Here is a 22,375-nt window from a genome sequence, read left to right as displayed (position 1 = left end):
TGCGTAGTCTAAATCCACATAGCCTACCAACTTTGCCCATGTCTTCTCAAAAGTTAAGATGTAGTCTTTTGTACCTCGAATATATCGAAGTAGCCATTTCATTGTTTCCTAATGTTGCTTGCTGGGGTTTGACATGTATCTGCTCATAACACCAACTGCCTGTGAAATGTCTGGTCTTGTACAGATCATAACATATATTAAACTGTCAATGGCATTCGAATAAGGTACATGAGATATAACTTGCTTTTATTTATTTGATTTAGGACATTGTTCTAAGGAAAGCTTGAAGTGAGCCATGTGGGAACGCTTACCGACTTTGCCTAGTCTATCCTATACTTGATCAGCACCTTTTCAAGGTATTCTGCCTATGATAACCAAAGCCTTCCTCTTCCTGTCTCTATAAATATTTAAGCCGAGAACCCTCTTTATAGCCCCCAGATCTTTCATCTCGAATGTCTCTGATAACTGAGTCTTCAGTACGTTGATTTCAGATATATCATGATTGGCGATCAACATAGCATCTACATACAATACTAGGATGATGAATTTGCCATCACTCAGTATCTTGTAATAGACATAATGATCGTATTAACTTCAAATAAATTTTTGACTCATCATGAAAGAATTAAATTTTTTATATCACTGCATAGGCGATTGTTTCAGACCATACAATGACCTCATTAACCTGCGAACTTTTTTCTTTATCCCTTTAACTTCGTAGCCCTCTAGTTGCTTCATGTAGATCTACTCTTCCAACTCCCCATGCAGGAATGAAATCTTGACATCCATCTATTCCAACTCGAAATCGTATTGGGCAAATAGCGCCAACACGACTTGCTTAACCACCGGCGCGAATATATCTATGAAGTTGATTCATTCTCTCTAAGTATACCCCTTCACTACCAACCTTGCTTTATATCTGTCCTGTTTTCTTTTGAATGATCACTTTTTGAACCACTAGAAGCTCCACCAGCTCTCATGTGTTGTTTTTGTGCAACAAATTCATCTCATTGTCTATGGACGCCTTTCACTTTTTTACATCAGGCTCATTAAGAGCATCCTGAATAGTAGACGGGTCCTCCTCATCTGTAATGAGGGTATATGCAATATTAGAGTCATCCCTATATCTTGCCGATAACCTGCGATCACGTGGTGGGTTTCTTCTCACAGGCGGCTACTCTATCTTCTCCTGTAGCTTTGTTTGTATATTTGTCTTTGCCTGAGTATCATATGTGTCAATCTGGACGTTTACGATAAACCTTTCCGGTTCCTCTTGATCATTCTTGTGGAATAGTGAGCTTTCATCAAATTTGACGTTATGGCTAGTGATAACCTTGCGTATGACCTTGTTGAATAACCTGTAACTTTCACACCAATACTATAACCAATAAAGATATACTTTTTGGTTATATGGTTTAGCTTATATCTCTCAACTAATGGTACATGAGAGTAAGCCTCATAACCAAATATGCGCAAATTTGAGTAATCCATCTTATGACCTCTCCATACTTCCTCCGAGATTTTACATTCAATTGTCGTAGGAGACCGGTTCATCAAATAGTAAGCCGTGTTAACAGCCTCTGTCCATAGGTCCTTGCCCAATACAACATTACTTAACATGCATCGGGCCCTCTTAAAAAGAGTTCGATTCATCCGTTTAGCCACACCGTTTTGTTCGGGTGTGTGACATACTATATTATGCCTAATAATCCATTCATCTTTGCAATATTCATTAAACTCAGTGGAAGTAAATTCTCCACCATTATCAGTCCTTAAAACCTTTATTTTTGCCTTGACTGTTTTACCACCATTGTCTTTCACTGTTTGAATATGGTAAAAACTTTGGATTTTTGTTTCACGAAGTAAATCCAAACTTTCCGAGAGTAGTCATTAATAAATGAAACAAACCATAACGACCCCCCAATGGAAACCTCTGGCTATGGCCCCCATACGTCAGAGTGCACATAATCAAGAACTCCCTTACATACATATTTTCTTGATTTAAAAGATAATCTATATTGTTTACCATATATACAATGCCCACATATATCTGAATCAAAATTCTTAAAAGATATAATCAAACAACGATCAGATAATACTTTCATGCCCCGCTCACTCATGTGGCCCAGACGAGCATGCCACATACATGTAAACGTGGAATCTGCAACAGTCGCTTCCGCTCCACCTGCTGAAGTGCTCCCGATCAACCTGTAAAGGTTTTCCTACCTTTACTATTCACACCCCAAGTATAGGGTTGCGATGTAGTAATAATCTCGATAAGACCGAGGTCGAATCCACAGGGACGGAACCTTATACGTAATCTAAAAGTAACTTGAACTAGAACTAGGTGAAGATGTAATCTAAATCAAGAAATTTTAAAGGAAAAATGGTGAAATATTAAACTAAAACTTGTAAAATTTAAAAGTGGGAAACTAGGATTTCCAAGGATCCACTTGTAGAGATCAGGGAGATCTATGCTTGATTTAAGAACGCAACTGGGATCAGAGTCCTATCTTTATCCAGTTGAAAGATATATCATTAAAATGAAATCTAAACTTCCTTTGATCTAGTTTTCAAGAGATGAGAGGGGTGTGAATTAGAATGGATTCCATCACAAAATTATGCCCATGAGACAAAGTAAACAACAGAATTTAACCAATCCACAACCAATCTGAGAGATGTATGAATTTTAGGAAGGATTCCATCATCCTACCATGCCCAAGGGACGATGGTGAACAACAGGGTTCCCAAGTTCATAACCTCTATAATGAAAAGAACATGCTCATAGCTATCGCAGATCTATTGTAATTTGAGTCATAACAAACCATTAAAATTGAAGGCATTCCTTATAATCAAACTAGAGTCAAAGATAGTTCAACTAAAATAATGAATCGAAACATAAAAATCAACCCATCACACTACAAGCTTCACCTCTTAGCCCTAGCTAAGAGGTTTAGCTCATCATAGACATGATCAAGCTAAAATCTCTTAATAAAAACATCAAAGGAAAAGAAAGAAAACAAGGAAGAAGAAAGAAGAAAACTTAGCCGGCGCACGCTCTTCCCTCTCTCTCTCTCTCTCTCTCTCTCTCTCTCTCTTCTCTCTCTTCGCCTCCTGGCCTCCAGGGCTGCCCTCTGGATGGTTCCCACACTCTCTCTCCTCTCTCCTTTTATAGACAGAAGGAGAGTCGGTGCTGGAGTCGGTGGTCTGCGTAAAGAGTTACACAGCGACAATCTTTCGTAGAGAAAATGCAAACCGAGTTGTGTTTGGCTTAGATTTGCGGGTAGAAAACCATTCCACTATTTAATTTTTCTCCATGGTTGGGGTAAAGACCCCCTGCTCGAGCTTTTGGAAATTTGGATCGTTAATCCGACCATCATCTGGGCCGTACAACGCCCCGCAACGTTGGGGAAAACTGAACATGAGTTGCATGCGAACGGGCCACACTGTGATGCTCGATGGGCTCTACAGTGATGTTTTTGGGAAATCCACCCTATCCATTAGATTCCTGGCAAAAAACTGATTGGGAAGGAGTGGTTTTTATCGATTTTTGGTGCGTCCCACAAAATCTTTTACTCCGCCGTCCATCCTGTGTTTGATGGTGATCTACGTGTGTACACATGCATGAGACCAAATGTAATACTCCATATTTTTCAATACCCGGGTGTTACCATTTAAATCCAAATTAGTATGAACGTGTGTGGAAACACATGTAGCTTATATTACACGTCATCATTAAGTAAATCCCAATCTATCCATCTTTCTTAACCATTTGATGTGGACCATGGCAATCAGTTCAATCCGCCCTAGACCCGAATGGCTTTTAACCTTCTGGATTTAAGCTAGAACAATCCACAATGCATCTGTAGAGTTTAAGTCAATTCACCTTGGATTGACTCTAGATCGTTTATGGTAAGATTTTATCTCCAACCCGTGATCTAAACTGGCGGCTAGGCTTACGGTATTCATCTTATCGCAGGGATGAGTTAAACCTCAAATTTTGTCCTAAGCTAATGCGTATAATCTAATCCAACTATCCAACATGAACCTCGAGACCTGAATTAAGAAATCCAGTATTCATCTAGATCCATAAGATGATACATCACTTAATGATTTCAATCAGTCCCCTTGATCACTAAAAATTTCTGATCTCTTCACCTATAAACTAGGTTAGAAACCCTGAGAATCACCAATGATCATATTTAGAATTGACCAGACCGTCTGATCTTTGTAATAGACTGTATGACATCACCATTTAAAACCTAGACTTCAACCAGTGTGGCCTCTTGAGGAATGTAGCTGCCCATTTATCCATAAATTTACATCATGGGCCACTTGGTCCATCCCCTATGAGGCTCGTGCCAATCAATGTCAAAAATCGTCACATAAGTAATCCAATCATCTAGTAATGGTAACCAACACTAGAATTTTCCCTAGAAGTGATTAAGGACTCTTAGGAACCTTAAAAGTCAGATCTGAAGATGATCTGGCCATCGGATTGATGGAGTTCTCCCAATATGGACCACAACCCTCAACCTACTAACCCACCACTTAATCGGGACCAATGGGTCATCCGATCATTGAGATTACCTTTCACGTTGGGATGCTAACATATCATGATGATCTTGAACATACAAATGATCCCTTAGAGATCTTTTGACCATTGATGTCCAATTTTGAAAAGATCCGACCGTCGGAACGACATAATCAGCACTTAAAAGGCCTTAATCAAGTCATCGGCCCTACCTAAGCTTTGGATCTGCCTAGTTCTTGGTTAGATGCCTTGATAGGGACCCCTAAACTGGATGGACGGTGTGGATTTCATCAAATCCACCTGTGGACCCCCACATTTGATTGCTCGTGTACATAGTGCAGGGGCTCCCACTGTGCGCTAAGCCCAGAGGCTCAGTCAGATGCCTCTGACTGTGGCTCTCTCAAAAAAGAGAGATTTCTCTCTCTCTCTCTCTCTCTCTCTCTCTCTCTCTTCGTTTGTGGCAGCGGATGGATGAGCGTCTGGGGTTTTGATCAGTGGCCCACCTACACGGTCCATCTAGACAATCCAGACCGTCCATCTGACAGAGGACACACGTGCAACCAAACCCCATAAGCTCACGCTATTCCACATGTGTACATGCACACGATCCTTGCCGCAAGTGAGCCCGAAAACACAAAGTTTTCAAAAATGGGAGTTGTTCTCCGTGCAAACAGCTCAGCAATTCGTGTGCTCTCCCCTTTTCAATCGTAGTCGTCCATCCGAGAGAGATCTTAGCCCTTTGAAGCTAGGTTTTAGAGATGAAAGAGAATGGGAAAGAGAGAACGACTGCAAGCTTTCTCCACCGAACCCACCTGCCTAACCTCCTCAAAGCTTCAATTAAGCTTGTCTACAAGCTTCCTAGGGGCCCCACGAACCATCTGTAGGAGGCAGATCAGAGGAAGAAGCCTCTGCTCGAGATTCGCAATTAATGGTCGTCTCTACCTTCCTCTTTCAAACCGCACCAAGGTAACTCGGTCCGGGCATGTCACTGTCGGGTTCCCACCATCCGGTGAAGGTGTTGAGAGAAAGAGAGAACTAGAAAGAAAATGAAAGGAGAAAGAAGAGGATGAAGCGGCTGCACCAACAGCAGCTGCAATTAGCAGCACAAGTTCGGTCAGACCTCCAAGCCAACGCAGTGGCGCTGGTCCTTTGCACGTCTAGGAGCAGTTAAAGGAGGAGAACTTAAATCACTTCCTCAGGTAATCACCTCCAACTGAGCCTTGGCGGACTGAGTCGACTTAGTAGTTGACTCTCGGCTACTCACGACGTTTCCTGATGAGTTCAGACCCCTTGGTTGCCAAAACCAAGGCTTCTTTCCCCCTTGATGTAATGATGATGGGTCTATCTCAATCAGAAATGCACTGATCAATGCATTACACACATCACCGTGGACCACACTTGAGGAATACCTCAGTAGGCCACGCCATGAATCACAAGCGGGCCCCACCGAATTACACACTTGGTGGGCCACGTCGTAAATCATAGTGGGCCTGCCTGATGTAAAACTCGATGGATCAAGGTTGGTATGCAACTAAAATCCAATCCCTATACACATAGTCATGACAATTATTTATTTAGAAAGAACTAAGTTCTATGTAACACCCCGTCCATTCCGTACTATTTTCTATACTTATGTACATGATGATCGACGCCCTTAGCTAGACATGGATTGACCATTCATAGTACACACCCAACTGACCGAAACCTCAAGACCTCGAAACCTATCTCATATCGACCACCCCGTCACCGCGAACGTGGAGGTACAACCCTTGTGTCTGTACGATACTCTGTTTGTGAGATACATCATAAAGAATAATTAGTGTATCATGTGCACATGGCGCCATGTACTCCTCTTCACACATGTGCACAACACATGTCATACACACATGCACATGCCACACATGGGTGAGAGAATCTCTACCCATGTGTGTGATGTCACACACCCATACCTCTTATCTCTCATGTGCATGAAAAGTCAACTCTCTTCCATGCCACACTTCATGCATAACATCATCACACCATGCCATCCCATACTCCTTTAATCCAACATTAATTACAAAGTATGAATTAATTACCATAATCCAAGCATAAGCTAAGATTAATCACATTAGCCTAACTTAACCATATTTTATCCATTTCTCTACATAAACCCCTCCACCTCTTAGCCTTTCACCATTTTTCTACAACTATAGAGAGAGAGAGAGAGTGAGAGAGAGGATTGATCTTGGTGGGCCATCAATCCCATCCTTTCCATCCATCTTAACCATCCATTTCATCAATTTCATCCATTCCATCTATCTAATTCATCAAGGTGAGTACACCCACTCCAATCTTGGTTTGTTCTCTTTCTTATTATATTTGTATGATTTTTAGTGGTGATGATTTGATGATAATCATGTGATTAATGGTGTGGATACATAAGAGAGTACATATAAAAAGATGATAAAAAAATGGTGATGATATGATGATAATGATGTGTTTAATGATGTGAATTCATGGGAATATATATATATATATATATATATATATATATATATATATAAAGATTAATAATAAAAATAAATTATTAAAGACTTTATGTGGGACCCATTGATAGTGGGCCCCACCAGAATTTTGTAGGCCATCCAAACTGCCCAAAGTGAGGCCATTGGGCTGGCCAAACACACACATGCACACACATGCATACACACCACATATATAAAAGAAAGAAAGAAAAAAAAGGCTACAGCGTCCAGACGCCTGCCGCCATTTGAAAGAAAAAGAAGGGAAGAGGTGTGGGTCCACAACGGGCCCCACCCATGATGTATGTATCAAATCCACACCATCCATTCAAATTTTCAGATCAATTTAGGCGTTGAATCGAAAAATGAAGCCAATCCAGTTCTTTGGTAGGCCACACCATCAAAAATCATGTGAAGACATGCTAAAACATATAAAAGTACTTGCTAGGGCCCAATTGAAATTTTTATGCATTTGAAACTTGTACTGAACCCTCCACCACGTGGGACACACACAACAGATGGACTGGATCATCCTATTGTAGGCCCCATCTATGAAAAACCAAAAAAAAAAAACAACAGCATTGACGCTGTTGCTGCCAGCGTCTGACGCTGCAGCAAGCAGCGTCTCTGCTGACGCTGGAAGGAGGTGGGCCCCACCACAGGCCCCACCATGATGTGTGTCGAACATCAGCCCCATGCATTTGATGGTTCCCATTTAAAAACGGGTCACCTCCAAAATTCAGCCGTACACGGAACTCAGGTGGCCCACACCATCAAAAATAAATAAAAATAAATTTATGAAGCTGAATAAATCAGCAATTTTCATGGGTCTGATCATGAGGTATATGTTATATCTAAACCATCTATCCATTTGGTGAGCTTGTCTTAATGCTTGAGGAGAAAAATAAGACAAATCTAACTATCAGGTGGTCCACACTACAAAAAAAAGTAGAAGGGATTGAACGTCTACCATTGGAACCCTTTTTGGGTCAGAAGTTTTGGACCAATATGAAATTTGTTTTTCCCCTTAAATTCAGGTCTTTGTGACCTTATGAACAGATTGGATGGAAAATAAACGTTATGGTGGGCCCCGTGAATGGTTCAATGGTGAAATCATTATCCTCACTACTAATTGAGGTGAGGTCTAGATAATCTTTGGTTATGATTCATTTTTTTTTGGATAATCCTCTATAATGATCTCTAAATATAGATAAATAGTATAGATATAGTAAATACATCACTATGGGACCCATGTAATTTTGATCTCCTTAAATCGTTCATGCAACTCGGAGCTCAAGTATATAAAAGCACTTGTGGGATCCATTTGAAATTGGGATGCATCAGAAAATTGGACTGACCCCTCAATTCAGTGGTACACACATAATGGATGGGCTGGATTTGTGATCCACGCCTCAGTGGCCTGACAAGTAATCATGAATGTTTTAATGGAGGGCAATCCTCTCAATTTTTGTGTGTGGTGTGGCCCACATGTGCCATAGATTGACTTGATTTTATTAGCCCCAGGCCCACCATGGGTTGGTGGCCTATTAATTATGCAATTGGATTGATATGTGAATGGTACCGATCTCTGTTAAAATTTCTCCACCAATTTGAATTCCATTGATGTGTGGGCCCAATAATGTTAAGGCCCATTTTGAGTGAATGTCATGTGGGCCCATCAGTAGTAGTCTTGTTTGGGCCAACCATTGGCCCTCTTCAGTAAGAGTTCGTGATCCACATGTATTAAATGTATGCTATATTGAAACATGTGAAATTATGTTATGTGTATAGCCCTTTACCACTTAATATGTGACATACATTATATTATATTGCTGCCTTAGATTACCTAATTATATAACGAGTGCACAACCTTTCACCACTTGGCACTTTGGTTAGGGTGCGGTCCTAAGTAGTAGAATCATATGATATGTGTTTAAACCCATAAACATGTTCAATTATAACAATTAGGTAGATTCTTGATGTGTGAGGGTGCAATATGTATTTGGCCCCTTAATCATGTGGGCATGTGACGTATGTATGGCCACCTAATCAAATGCAATTGTGGAGTATATGTGGGTGGTTAACCGTATGATTTCGAAATTCACACAAGTTCAACTAACTACATGAAGTCAGGTGGCACTATTGACCACCCAATGTTATGACCACGTACTTATGGGCATAGCCATAGTCATCCAAACCATGAACAATCGGGTTGTACGTGCAGATTTTCTTAGTCATGAGAATTATGATATAGGTTGGATTATACAACTTGATAATAGAGTGACCCTCAATTTGGTGTCATGCGACATAAATACAACTCTTACATTATGCTCATAAATGAGGCAGATGCGGGGACCACTAAATTATATTTGATGTGATGGAAACTAGTTTTTGGCCTCTTGATTATGTGATATCAAATCTAAGTCATTCTCCATATGAAGTATTGAGTGGTTACAGTTTAAGAGTTAGTGTAACCGAGAATAGTGGGTATGCTTGTGATTGTGCCTTGGATACTTTGAGATGCGGTCATTAGACCAGGATACTATGTGAAATTATGGCATCGACAACCTGACCATGTATGAGTTATGATATGTAACCTGTGACCTTAAATCATTTAATAATGGCAAGTAGAGTGACATTGTGTGACCACTTAACCATATGATTATGTGGTGCTTAGGTGACTGCTAAACTATGTGAAGTTGTGGTACTGGTCGCCTGACTATTTGAAAGTTTAGTAAAGCGGTTGGCCCATTAGTGTGGCTCATTGATGTAGCCCACTTGATGAGTATGAGGCCCATTTGTGTGCAACCCATTGATGCGGCCCACTTGATGTATATTAGGCCCATGTGCAGGGCCCACCTATTATGTATTTATGGCCCATTAGCGAGGCCTATTGTAATGTAATTCCGGCCCATATGTCGTAGCCCATTGTGATGTATTTGGGGCCCATGGGTCATGGCCCATGGTGATGTATATTAGGCCTGTATGAGTGGCCCATTGTGATATATTTCCGGCCCATATGATGAGGCCCATTATGATGTATGTTAGGCCCATGTGAAAGACCCATCGTTATGTATATTAAGCTCTTGAGTAAGGCCCCTGGTGTTGTATAGTTGGCCTTATGTGAGGCCATGGGTCCATTATATGTTAGGCTCTATATGGGTCATTCCTTGGGGGCAATGTTGGTTAAATGTCCACACTGTCGATGGCGGTTATTGATACCGATTATGAGTATGTGGCTACATAACATCATTATACATGCCCATATACATCATTTACATGTTTTGAGATGTGGTTGACCATTGCATATGTCATTGGGCAGGTTGTTATGAGACTCCTTGATAGGCGGAGGTTATCTCACATGAGTACACGGTATGCACAGGATTGATGCATGACTGGATTGTATGACTCATGCATCTTACATTGTATGCCCTAGCAACATCAGGGTCGTAGCCTCCACAAGCATATTGTGGATGACCAGATGGGACACCGCAAATGTTTGGTTCTAGCATACGGGCGTCATAGATGTCCCTGGGTGAAAATTCCTAAACCTCCATGGCCAGGAGATGCCCCAACATCGAGATCGAGTGGATATATATGAGCGCATGAGGGTCGTATACCAGTAGGCTGTGTCTTCCATTGTATCGTGGTCGGTTGGGAGGGGGTGTGACCTTACCCACCTGAGTGAGGGGGCAATGTCTAGGTTGAGTTTGACCAGCTTGATGAATGGGTCCGCTATCGACGAGCCGGGCCCGATATTGGTAGGCGGATAGTGAGGTCTCTTCCACTTACCTAGTTGTGCGCTCGGATAGGGGCGGCAAGCTGGCGTAGAGTGTAATAGACCCCGGTGATGATCCCAGAGATGAAACGTACTGATATGTGGACTTATTGAACTGGAGTTGCATACTCATTCATTCATTCACTCATTATCCACTTGGGCTAGTTGTGCGTAATTATTTGTTACGTGTACCTTCACAACGGCCTTGATTTCGGTTGGGGCGCGCGACTAACCTGAGATCAGGAGTTACCACATTGAGTCTGACTATCCAAATTTAGGTATGAGATTGGTTTGGATAGAAGTCCCTTGTGATGAACCCCATAGCCTGCGATACTATGTACTATCATCCCGAATTCACTCTAGCATGGTCATTCCATTCACACCGCATATTGGATTACATCCATGGCATATGGCATTTTGGGTTACTGTGTTTCTTTATTTAGATACGGCTGACGGTATTCGTGAACTCATTAGAAATTTTATATTACATTGCATCCTCAATATCTGATATTTGGCTCTTTATGACTCCTCATTTGAATAGTTGATCTGTATTGCGTACTCTGATATTGTATGACTCAAGGATTTGTCAGTATTTCCGCTTACTATGATATTGTATGATTCATGATCTTACCAGTATTTTTGATATTGTATGATTATGGGATGACAATACGATGATGATGATGTGATTACGGATGCATGTAATATGGTTACGGTTGTGGTATAGGAGAAATGAAAATATGACTTGGTGATGCTGGTAGCATTGACTCAGAGTATTTCTATAATGCATATGTATTGCATTGGCATTGGCATTGACATCATACCTTATGTACTATATGCCTTTCACCATACATGATTTCTTCGTGGCATATCCATCTTGCTTGCATGTACGACACACTGCACACACGTGTGTAGTCACTAGGCTTTTTGCCTAAGCTTCCTATTTCCTTTTTTTTTCAGGGTAGGAGTAGCTTGGAAGACTTAGTTTTCTCGATGCATTGTATCTATTTTTCGATTTGGCAATGTTGACTCGTGTACCCTTGGAAAGCATGTTACTTGTAACCATCAGGATTTATAATGGAGAGTGTTGCTTGGTATTTTGATTATGGATCCTCATGCTCAGGTATTATTATATGTATATACCAAAAAAAAAAATTAGTAAAAAATCTTCCTTGTAGTGTGCCGAACTTGGGACTTGGTGTATGGAAGTCGAGTGCCGGATTTGGGGCATCACGGAAGTTGTCCGTCCCCGGGTTTGGGGCGTGACATTCTACCTGTTTGGAAATTGAAATTGTAAGGCAAACAATGGAGCAAACAGAACTTCTCCATGATGACAGAGCCCAATAAGTTCAATTTGCTAAATCGAACCCTTTAAATCTAGCAGGCTCTATTTTTAACTCACCCCAAAATCACTATCTCTATTTCTTGCAAATCTGTCAAAATTCATGATCCATAGACCCTAAATCCAACCATAATTCAACTTGCCACAAATGAAGAAAATACCAATTAGAGAAGTTTTGAACAAAAGACCAAAAGAAAGCATTTATATAACTTTTTAGTGAGCCCATGAAATTTACCTAATGAGCCTCGTAAATTGAATTAACAAATGGTGGACTGGCTCAAATTGGACTTCCTAGAACACTATGAAGTGTAGAACCATTTATCCAACAACTACAATAAAACTGAGGAATCCATGTTCTAAAATAGAACATTTGTCATAGAATCTAGTATCATGACTAGATTCACTATTGATAGTTACAACTATTAATATTAGAAAATAGTTATCATTTTCCTTATGGAACTAGTATAATGCCTGTTAGCATGATTATTGGCATTAGTCCTTATTACGTAATCATTAGTGAAGATTTGATTATTATTACTTGTATTATTTAAAAGATTTTTAATCATCACATAAGGATATTAGATAATGTCGGTACTTTTAAATAGGAACTTAGGAACCATCATTAATAATAGTGATGGAATTAGTATTCCTTTTGTGAATATTATTCAATCCATTGAGCAACACTAATAATAATAATAATAATAATAGTAACACTAATCTAGGATTCAGATCCTAGAATCTATGCATTTAACTAAACTTTAGGATGAAAACCCTAATTCAACATCAAAACCCTAAGTAATCTAAACCCTAGGTTATAATCTAGACCATAGGTAGTCATGTAGAACCTTGAGTTAACCATACAAGTTCATAATCTGTGGTAGGATCAAAGCCTAAGGGCGTGCGCACTTCCTAATGACATCAGAAGGTGGGTCAACAAATAAGGTGATGATTCTTCCCCTTGAGCTTTCCATTTTTGCATTAGCTTAAGTGATAGTTTTTATTTAAGATTTCAGTTGATAATTGATATCCTTTATCTTATAATCATATGTGATAATTGTTGGAATCGAATTGCTAGATTACATGTATGATATCTATCCTACACATTTTCTCATACTTATGAATTACTTGTGGATTGTTTATGGAACTTAACCTGGTACATCAGTGGGAAACTCCCACTTATAAATATACAACCATACTTGGGATGTAACTCAATTGAATGTGATTGTAATGGACCAACGACTTAGTGGTTATTGAATAGTGGCTTGAATTGAATATTGATGTGGGCCTACTGTCCAGGGGTTGCTGTGTCTAAGTGGTCTTAAGGATGGTCTTTTACCACATGGTTTTAATATCGGCCCTATGTGGCTTAGTTTTTTATAATTGCCCTACGTGGCTTTGTTTTAAAATTCACCTAAGTGGCTTTGTTTTGGTATTTGCCCTATATAGATTCGATGTTTTATACTGTGCAACCATGCGATGGTAAGCCCCATATACTGTAATATGATTGGCCACTACTCGACGAGTTTCGATTAAACATCCTAAGGTGGTAGTCTCATGAGCCGGGAATGGTGGTATGAGACCTATGCCCGAGCTGTTGGCTTACGCTGGTGACGAGCCCTCGTAGTGACCTTGAGCTTATTTAAATTGACTGATTGTAACTGGATTAATAATGGTTTGGCTAATCATATATTCATAATATATTGGCGATGACGGGTGGCTAATTTTGGATGCTGTAGCACGTGCCCTAAGCTTATCAAGATATCATTTCGTAAGCTCCCAGACCATTGACTATCGGTCTATTTTTGGGTGACGAGCCCAAGTTCTGACTGGATGAGCATTCCCAGGTCGATGATTACATGGGTGACGAGTCCAAGTCTGACTGGATGAGCATTCCCAGGTCGATGTGCATTCACGCATCCATGCATTTAAAAAGACTGCATCATGTGTTGTTTTGAATGCCTTGTTGTTTTATAACTATGCTTACCTAATGCGGCGGTGTGGAATTCATACTGAGTTGGCTACTCATCCATCAAATATATAACCATACAGGTAGCACAGGTGGCTTAAGTGATTTTCAGGTTCAGACTGATGAGAAGCCGGGTACAAGTGCTAGGGAGGCACGACTGTATTGCTAAGAAGAGCTATGTGGTCTTGCGGCTTATGTTTATATTCTTTTGTTATTTTTCATGTATTAAATTATATGAATTTTTGCATTTGTTATATCGAGACATTGGTTTGTATAAGTCATTATGGGCAACCTCTTGTATATTTTAAATGTAAATGAAAATTTTCATTATGTATAATTTGTCCATTCTATGCTCATTTGCTTACTCTGGTAATTGAAAAAATATACATACTCGAATTTGACCATCTTTTAAGGTTAACACTCAAGTTTTTAGGAAACGAGTCATATACTCGGGTCCTAGAAAGTCGGGGCATTACACCAAATGGAAACCTTGGCGAGGGTCATGGCCAACCCCCGGAGTGAATGGATGGTCCAAATCGTTCGTTTGAATAATGGGTGGGGCCCACTAAGCAAAACCAGTGAACGCTCGTCCGTCCGCTGGTTCCAGCGCGAGAAGAATCCGGTCAAGGCAGCTTTGACTGCCTTGACATTTTGGTGCGGCGCGGGAGTGCACCACACTATGCACTCGCACAACCCAGGTGGGGTCCACTATGAGGTATAAATGAAATCCGTTCTGTCCATCCATTTTTTCACCCCAATTAAGCAGTCCATGCCAAATTTGAAGCATATCCAGACATTAGGTGGGCCCCGGATCAGTGATTTTTGGGCTAATCTATCCATTAGGCTACTTTCACAAAGATCCAAGGGTTGAATTTCGACGTGTACAGTTAATTTAGGGTCCTCAGGCCAAATATAAAGTTTTGAGCCAAACGGATGGTGGGAACCCTGTGATCTTGCATTTTGGACAACTTTCAGGCCTCTTTATCATCGATCTCTTGATTTTCTCAGATCTCTGGCATGTAAATTCTTCGATCCCGGTCCCCTAAGGACCATCCCTTTCCTTGGTGATTTTAAAGCGTTAAATTCATGCTTTTTATACCCTTTTCAGTCCAAGCTCTTTAAATTCACCTTGCGATAAAATCACGACTAAAATAAGACGTTAAGCATTATCATGTACGTAAAATCAGGTAATAATTGGGGTCCAATATGCATTATTTGACCTTCAACATTTACGCTCTCATAACTATGAGTGTCTCTTTTGAAACTTTAAGGATACCATTAACACCAGTGAACTTGCACCCTATAGCCTTAAATGCAGCGAGAGAAATCAGACTTTTCTTCATATTAGGAATGTGTTTGACATCAATCAAGGTATGCTTCATCCCATCAAATATCTTGATGTTCACCATACCAATAGTTACAACATTACAGGCATTGTCATTACCTATAAAGATATGTCCACCATCGCATTCTCTGTAACTATCGAACCAACTTCGATGAGGAGTCATGTGATATGACGTTCCTATGTCAAGGATCTACTCATCTCTATGATTGTCGTGCAAGTGTCCGATCATTGACACAGATAAAACATCACCTTCACTTGTCTTTTCATTAGATGTGACAACATTGGCCTCCCTGGAAGAAGCATCTGAGTTTTCTTTCTTTGCTTTAGGATTTATACAATCCTTCTTCATGTGTTCAGTCATCCCACAGTTCTAGCACCTCAATTTTCCTTTGCCCTTACCCTTAGATTTTGATATAGGTCTCAAAGATCCTGTACCTCGAATAGTATTCCTGCTTCTCATAAACAGTGCATCGGACGATGTCCCTACGCCACCGTTTATCTTTCTCATGGCATTCACTTGAAGGGCCGAGATAACGGTGTCCACACTCAGAGATTTATTTGCGGTGTAGAATGAGTCCCTAAATGACTCATACGATGCCAGAAAAGAATTCAACAATATGCATGCCTGATTTTCATCTTTCACCACTTCCTCCATATCTAGCAACTTGCAAATCAATTTATTAAAGTAACTGACGTGGGCCTCCACATCTCCACCCTCTGCCATTTTGAAGGTGAACAACTGTAGCTTCAAGTGTAAGCGATTCTTAGTGGATTTTTTCCGCGTAAATATGCTCTAACTTTGCCCATAAACCAGCTACAATTTTCTCTTTCAAAACATTATAGAGAACCTTATCTATGAGACACAAACAAATCGAGGATAAGGCCTTCTTATCAAGAGTATTCCAATCATCATCACTCATAGTCGGCTTTCGCTCCTCAAGAGTACCATCCTCACCTTGCTTGGTTAAGGAACTGATCATCTTGATCTTCCATAAGTCAAAGTTATTTTTACCTGAGTACTTCTCAATGTCATACCTAGTGTTTCTCATTAATGCTAATCTTTCAGATTCAGGCCTACGTCCAAACGATTTCTCTGATACCACTTGTTGGGGAAACAACGGAATCACACAGAGATGAATCTAGGATAGCAATCCAAAAGCACTAAGCATAAAGGAAGGAGAACACAACAATTTAACGTGAAAAAACCTTTCGGTAAAAAACCACGGCACAAAGCGACATAAATTCACTATAAAAGCATAAATTACAAAGAGACAGGGCTTACCTGATTCGAACAACCTCAAATCTCACCCTTGCCACACCCCTTTAAAAGCTTAGAACTATTTACAAACCCTTAAAATGCCTCCCAATCTCATTTACACCCATATATAGTTTTGGAAAGAATCTTAAATGAAATCGGAAACAAATCTCGGAATTTCGCAAATTTGCAAAAAAATTTGTGCAGAATCTGATTAGATTTAAGACATCAAATACAACAGCTGAGACTATGACTATGATGATGATGAAGTCTCTTACATGCAAGACTCTTCTTCTGTATTAATAACAAAATTTTAACTAAATGGGACTTTTCATGTTCGACCATTGAAATACTTTTAAGAATAACAAAATTTTAACTCGAAACTGTTATCAAACTTAAGATTCAAAACCAACAAGTAACATGAGTCTGCAACTGTATGTGAGGGGGGAAAGTACATGAACCACGTCAATAAAAGCTTAGAAGATCTTAGAATGATGGAAGAATTATTACACCAATGTGCTTTTGCTACTATTGAAATGCAATGCCAATACTCGCAGCAAAAATAATAATAATAAAATAATAATAATAATAAAAGGAAAGAAAGAAGAAGAAGAGGGATATCAAAGAAAATGAATTTGGCAAAAATATCATGATGTATTCTATTTAGAGAAATTACCCAACAAGTTAATGAAAGATGGATCCATCAAAGCTCCCGCGTGCTCACAAAATATTCCTCATGGAACGGGTGCCAAGCCAAGGCTAGCAAAACAATAAGCCACACATGCAACACAGTGAGTATCCAACCTTCATCACAGATAGAAAGCATTAAGATAGATAATGTAACTAAAGGAACATTGAAACCTGCACTGATGTCAGAAAGTGTTCTACAAAAACAATGAAACATTTTGCAAAGAATCCATACTTCAAGAACCAAAGTAGATCTCATAAAACTGAACCCGACTTACCCAACCCGAGTTTGGGTCATATTGGACATTTGCATTGGAAGATCGCATCAAGTGTCCTAACCAAGAGGGTCATCATAAAACAATAATGCATTTCAAATGGGAGGTCTTGAAGCAACAATAATCTATAAATAGTACTAAAAGTATGATTTTAGATTAGTGCAAATTTGCTAGTAATAAGAATCTTAGATGCAGAAATATCCATAAGAATGAAACAATTTGGTAAAATAAAGTTCTAGCAAACAAAATTTATAGATAATGACAACATAAATCCTATAAAAAAATCCACAGAACATTTGGTTACAAGAACTATAAAATACAGTTCCCTTAAAAGAAAAGAATGAGAGAAAACATGATTTGGAAAGGATAAAAAGATGGGGAAAAGGCAAAGTACCCATTGGAAGAAGATGCAACCATGATTTACACAGTACGGATAGAAATACACCCCTGAAACCAGTAAAGACTATCAAGTAATATAAAGTCCTTTTTTTAAAGTCGTATTTTCAATAACAAGTCAAATTATACCAAGAATTTCCCAGTTACAAAATTGAGAGCTTGTACCTCGTGAATGTTTCTCTCCCTACCAGCAGGACGTTGACAAGCAACCCTCAAGATGGCAGTAACCTGCTGCACATTCAATTTCCTCGAGTATCACTGCCCTTCAACCATTTGACAAACCTGACAGCATATAATCATTCATGATATTGAAAACTGAAATTTGACACATGCATGCAACAATGTAGAGTCCAGAAAAACCAAATGATGATTGAAAGCATGGCCAGAAAATATTGTGGAGGACAACTCTATACTTCTCTTTGAAGTACTCAATGACAAAAGTGGTACGCCCCTGGTCATCAATGGAAACCTAAAAGGCACCAACAATGCTCATCATTCACAACATAAAAAATGAACCCAATATGCAACAACAAACAACAATCAGGTATACATCAAATGAGAGCAACTTTATCAAGAAGAAAATGGTGGAGGTCCATCCTGCCAATTCACAAGAAGAAAAAGAGTATGAAGTTCCATCTACCCGCCTAAGGCCATTCACAATAATTACTTCCATAAGTCCTACTAATCTTTAGAAATGCCCTACTCAAACCACTGCAGATCAACCAGTTGATTGGTTGATCCAACTTACTCAAATCTCCATCTTTTCCTCTGGAGTTGATGTCTTAAAAATTATCCAATGCTAAATGCTAGTACATAAGCATCAGTTATCAAGCAATTAATTCCTAGGCATGAGTTACATATGCACAAGATCTGGACTATTCATCCATTATGCTCTATCTTGTACAGACCATGGAGCTCACAATAAAAATAACACTAGTGTATGATTGTAGCCATCAGTAAGGGATTTTACCAATGAAGTCAACCATTGCTTGGCCCTTTTCCTTACCATCCATTTGTAGTCGATCTGCAAGAATCTATCATGGACCAGGACAAATGGATGAAAGGCAACCTTGTACATGTCTACCACATTTAAGGATATTAATGCTTCGTAGCTTAACTCAGATAATCTTGATACCCTACCATGATGATAGGAAGTGCAAAAAATTAAGCAAACTCAACCATCAGAAAGTTTTGACTGAGAAAGTAAGTAGGCACTTGCAAAGTTGCATATGCCATGATTCTGAGAATCAACTAACTAATGGCTACAACATTTTGTCAAAAAGAACTTAATTTAGCAATAGCATCAAAAAGAATAAAACACAGATAAATTTACTGTGATTAACATAAGTATGATCACTTACCATTAAGCCAAATAATTTGACATTTTTTCTCCTTTTGGTCAAAATTTTAATAAAAAGATCCCATTCTACTGGTATATTAAAATTCTCACAAATTGCTTATGCAGAAGCATTCACTGAAGGTCTATTAGAATCTTTCTCCGAGTCATTGAGGATTGTTCTTGTTGAAATCATCTCATATTTGACCTCTGAATACATGAGATCATGCAAACATGGTAGTGGTAAGATGTGAAGGTTATGCAATTGATCGCCCAAAAATGAAGGTAGATTGAGAACATCATCCCACGGCAATTCATCTCTTCTGCAAAAAGAGAGATCAATGTCAGTAACCGTTTGGTTGAATCCTGACTTGCATTTTGTATGTGTAAAAGTTGTGTAAAAGTTGAACAAGTCCATGCGTGGAATACCAAAGATGTTAAAATTGGAGCTTTCCACATCTAAAGTGAAATCAAAAGTGGACTACAAAGCTTACAAATTGGAGCATGGAGCATTTGGTACTAGCAATTCTGTGTAGATTCATGTGTTCTCCTTTCATCCTTTCCCAAGCTTATCCTTGGCATAGGTAGCCAACTTTCGACTGATGCATTAACAATGATCTAACCATTGCTCCACCTCAAGTAAGGAAGATCTGCATGCGTAGGATATACATTCCCCCCGAAATTAACATCCTGATATAAACCAACCCAAAATCACAATATTGCAGTTATATAACTGCAGCTAATAGTGGCAAAGGTGTTTTCATACATTTACCAATTTATGTTGCATTGGTAAGTAGTTCCTACCATATTGGTCCATGTCTCTTCTGAAGCATTCTTCCTCTTCTTCTTCTTCTTGAAAGCGCACTTACCTACATTGCAGACAGGCGCAAGATCTGGGAAACATCATGAGGTGGTGGCCACTGTGAACATGCCCCTCACCCAAAAATCAAGCTCATTAGCTCGTAAAATAGGCACATGAGTGCATTGATTTGGATGATTGGTCATTTCCCTATAGTCATCCATGTTTATCATTTGCATGTGCCTACCTGATGAGTTGACCACTGATTTTTTGGGTTTGGGCATGTTCGCCATGAACATCACCTAACGAATGGCTTGGATCTCGTGAATGGCTGCCCTGTTGTAGCAGGTGTTGAGTGCCCCCCTCTCCATCTCACTCGAGAGTCTAAAGATAGTGTTCCTGACAGCTATCTCCAACATGCGTTATGCATTCCAATTACTAGTCCTTACTAAGTGAAATCTAATTAATAGCCTGAGTAATCTATGGTTAATTCATTACAAAGATCTAAATGTTTTGGAATAAAAACTTGAAAATGTATCTAGACCGGATAGGGCCCGTACCTGTTTGGACTCGAAACCCCTACAAGTGATTGGATGAATTAGAAGAATAATTTTCTTAAAGAACAAAAGATATATTCAAATATTGCGGTAGCACTAAACCAGACCAACAATGGTATAAATGCATTAAGTCTACTGAAGAATGCATGCCACCACATCTATTGATTTTTGTAGAAAATCTGAATCAGGGACCTAAATTCCTACAGACTATCACCTCCAATTTGATACAAATCACAAAACTATGTCGTGTGAGTCTCGAGAGGACTATCACCTCCAAATATTCAAACAATTTGCTAATGTATTTGAACTAAGTGGCCTAAAAAATACACATATTTGTTTCAGGAATTTTATCAAACATGTGACATGCTTGTCACTCCTTGGAATTCCATCAAACACATTTGGACTACTACAATGGTGTGACCCACCAGATAAGTAACTCAGATTCTATGCAAGCATGCTTTGTGTAAGAATATAAGTGGCATTAATAGAGAGAGTAAACAAAACACCTGAGCAATCTCTTCAGTTTAGGCAGCAGCAGAGTTGGATTGGAGCAGAGAAGGTGATGATCTGGTGATGTCCGTTGGAGACGATGAAGGGATCTTGTAGAAGGCTGTCAGAGAATGGAGCAGAGAATCTCTGTCCTCTTTCGGAATAAGAGAGAGAGAGAGAGAGAGAGAGAGAGAGAGAGAGAGAGAGAGAGAATGAAAAAGGGTTGTGATTAGGGATTTATAGACTTTTACCAGCACTATGTCATGGGCGCCAGTAAAAATACGCAATCCCCTGTATTGTTGTAGTGCATTAGCAATTTGTTTGAATATGCATGCAGTTGTTGAATGAATGGTTGAATTGCATTACTTCTTGGTTATAGACGATGCCCACCATCTCTCTGTCTATCTCAACTCTTAGGGTTAGAGATGCTTGGTTTGGATGGAGTTGTAAAAAGCTCTAGTACATCTGACACAACACAATATAGATGTACCACCAACTAATTTTTGAGCCAAACGCACAGTACAATGAGTAGTAGTGGAAATGCATGGCAAATGTAACAAGTTTCTATAGAAAGTTGGCATGTGTGTCCACATGCAGATGAGTGTGTGGATTTCATAAAACCCTTAGAAAGCATAAAGGAGTACCAGATTCCTGAAATTTTAATGAGTCAAGCGGATCTGGTGAGTAAATTCCTAGTTAGCCTGAAAATATAAAGAAAAATACTCTTTTTCTTTTCATTTTTTTTACACACACTCACACACCCACCCACACCACGTGGGCACTCAATTTCTTGTCTCAGTGTTTAGACTAGTGTTGAAACAGAGTCAATCTACCAGTGAGCCAAAGCCTACGATTGCTGCGATTGGAATGTCCTAATTAATTTTCAAGTACGTGATTGAGGTTGTTGTTTTAGGCTATCGATCCAATAGCCAATCACCGGGGTCATGGAATGTGGTGGATTAATAGATAGATCAATGGTCCTGATCATCTTCTAAGTGGGTCATGTGTCAGGTGTACAGTGAGGATGTCAGATTCGCAGACGAAATAAACCATGTACATGCACTCCCATTCGTACCCTATCTGTCCATATGGTGCTAATATATTTGGCATTCGTGATT

The sequence above is a fragment of the Magnolia sinica genome, chromosome 6, assembly GCF_029962835.1.
Source record: "Magnolia sinica isolate HGM2019 chromosome 6, MsV1, whole genome shotgun sequence".
NCBI lineage: Eukaryota > Viridiplantae > Streptophyta > Magnoliopsida > Magnoliales > Magnoliaceae > Magnolia > Magnolia sinica.
The sequence above is the reverse complement of the archived record's forward strand: the minus strand, read 5'-3'. Positions refer to the sequence as shown.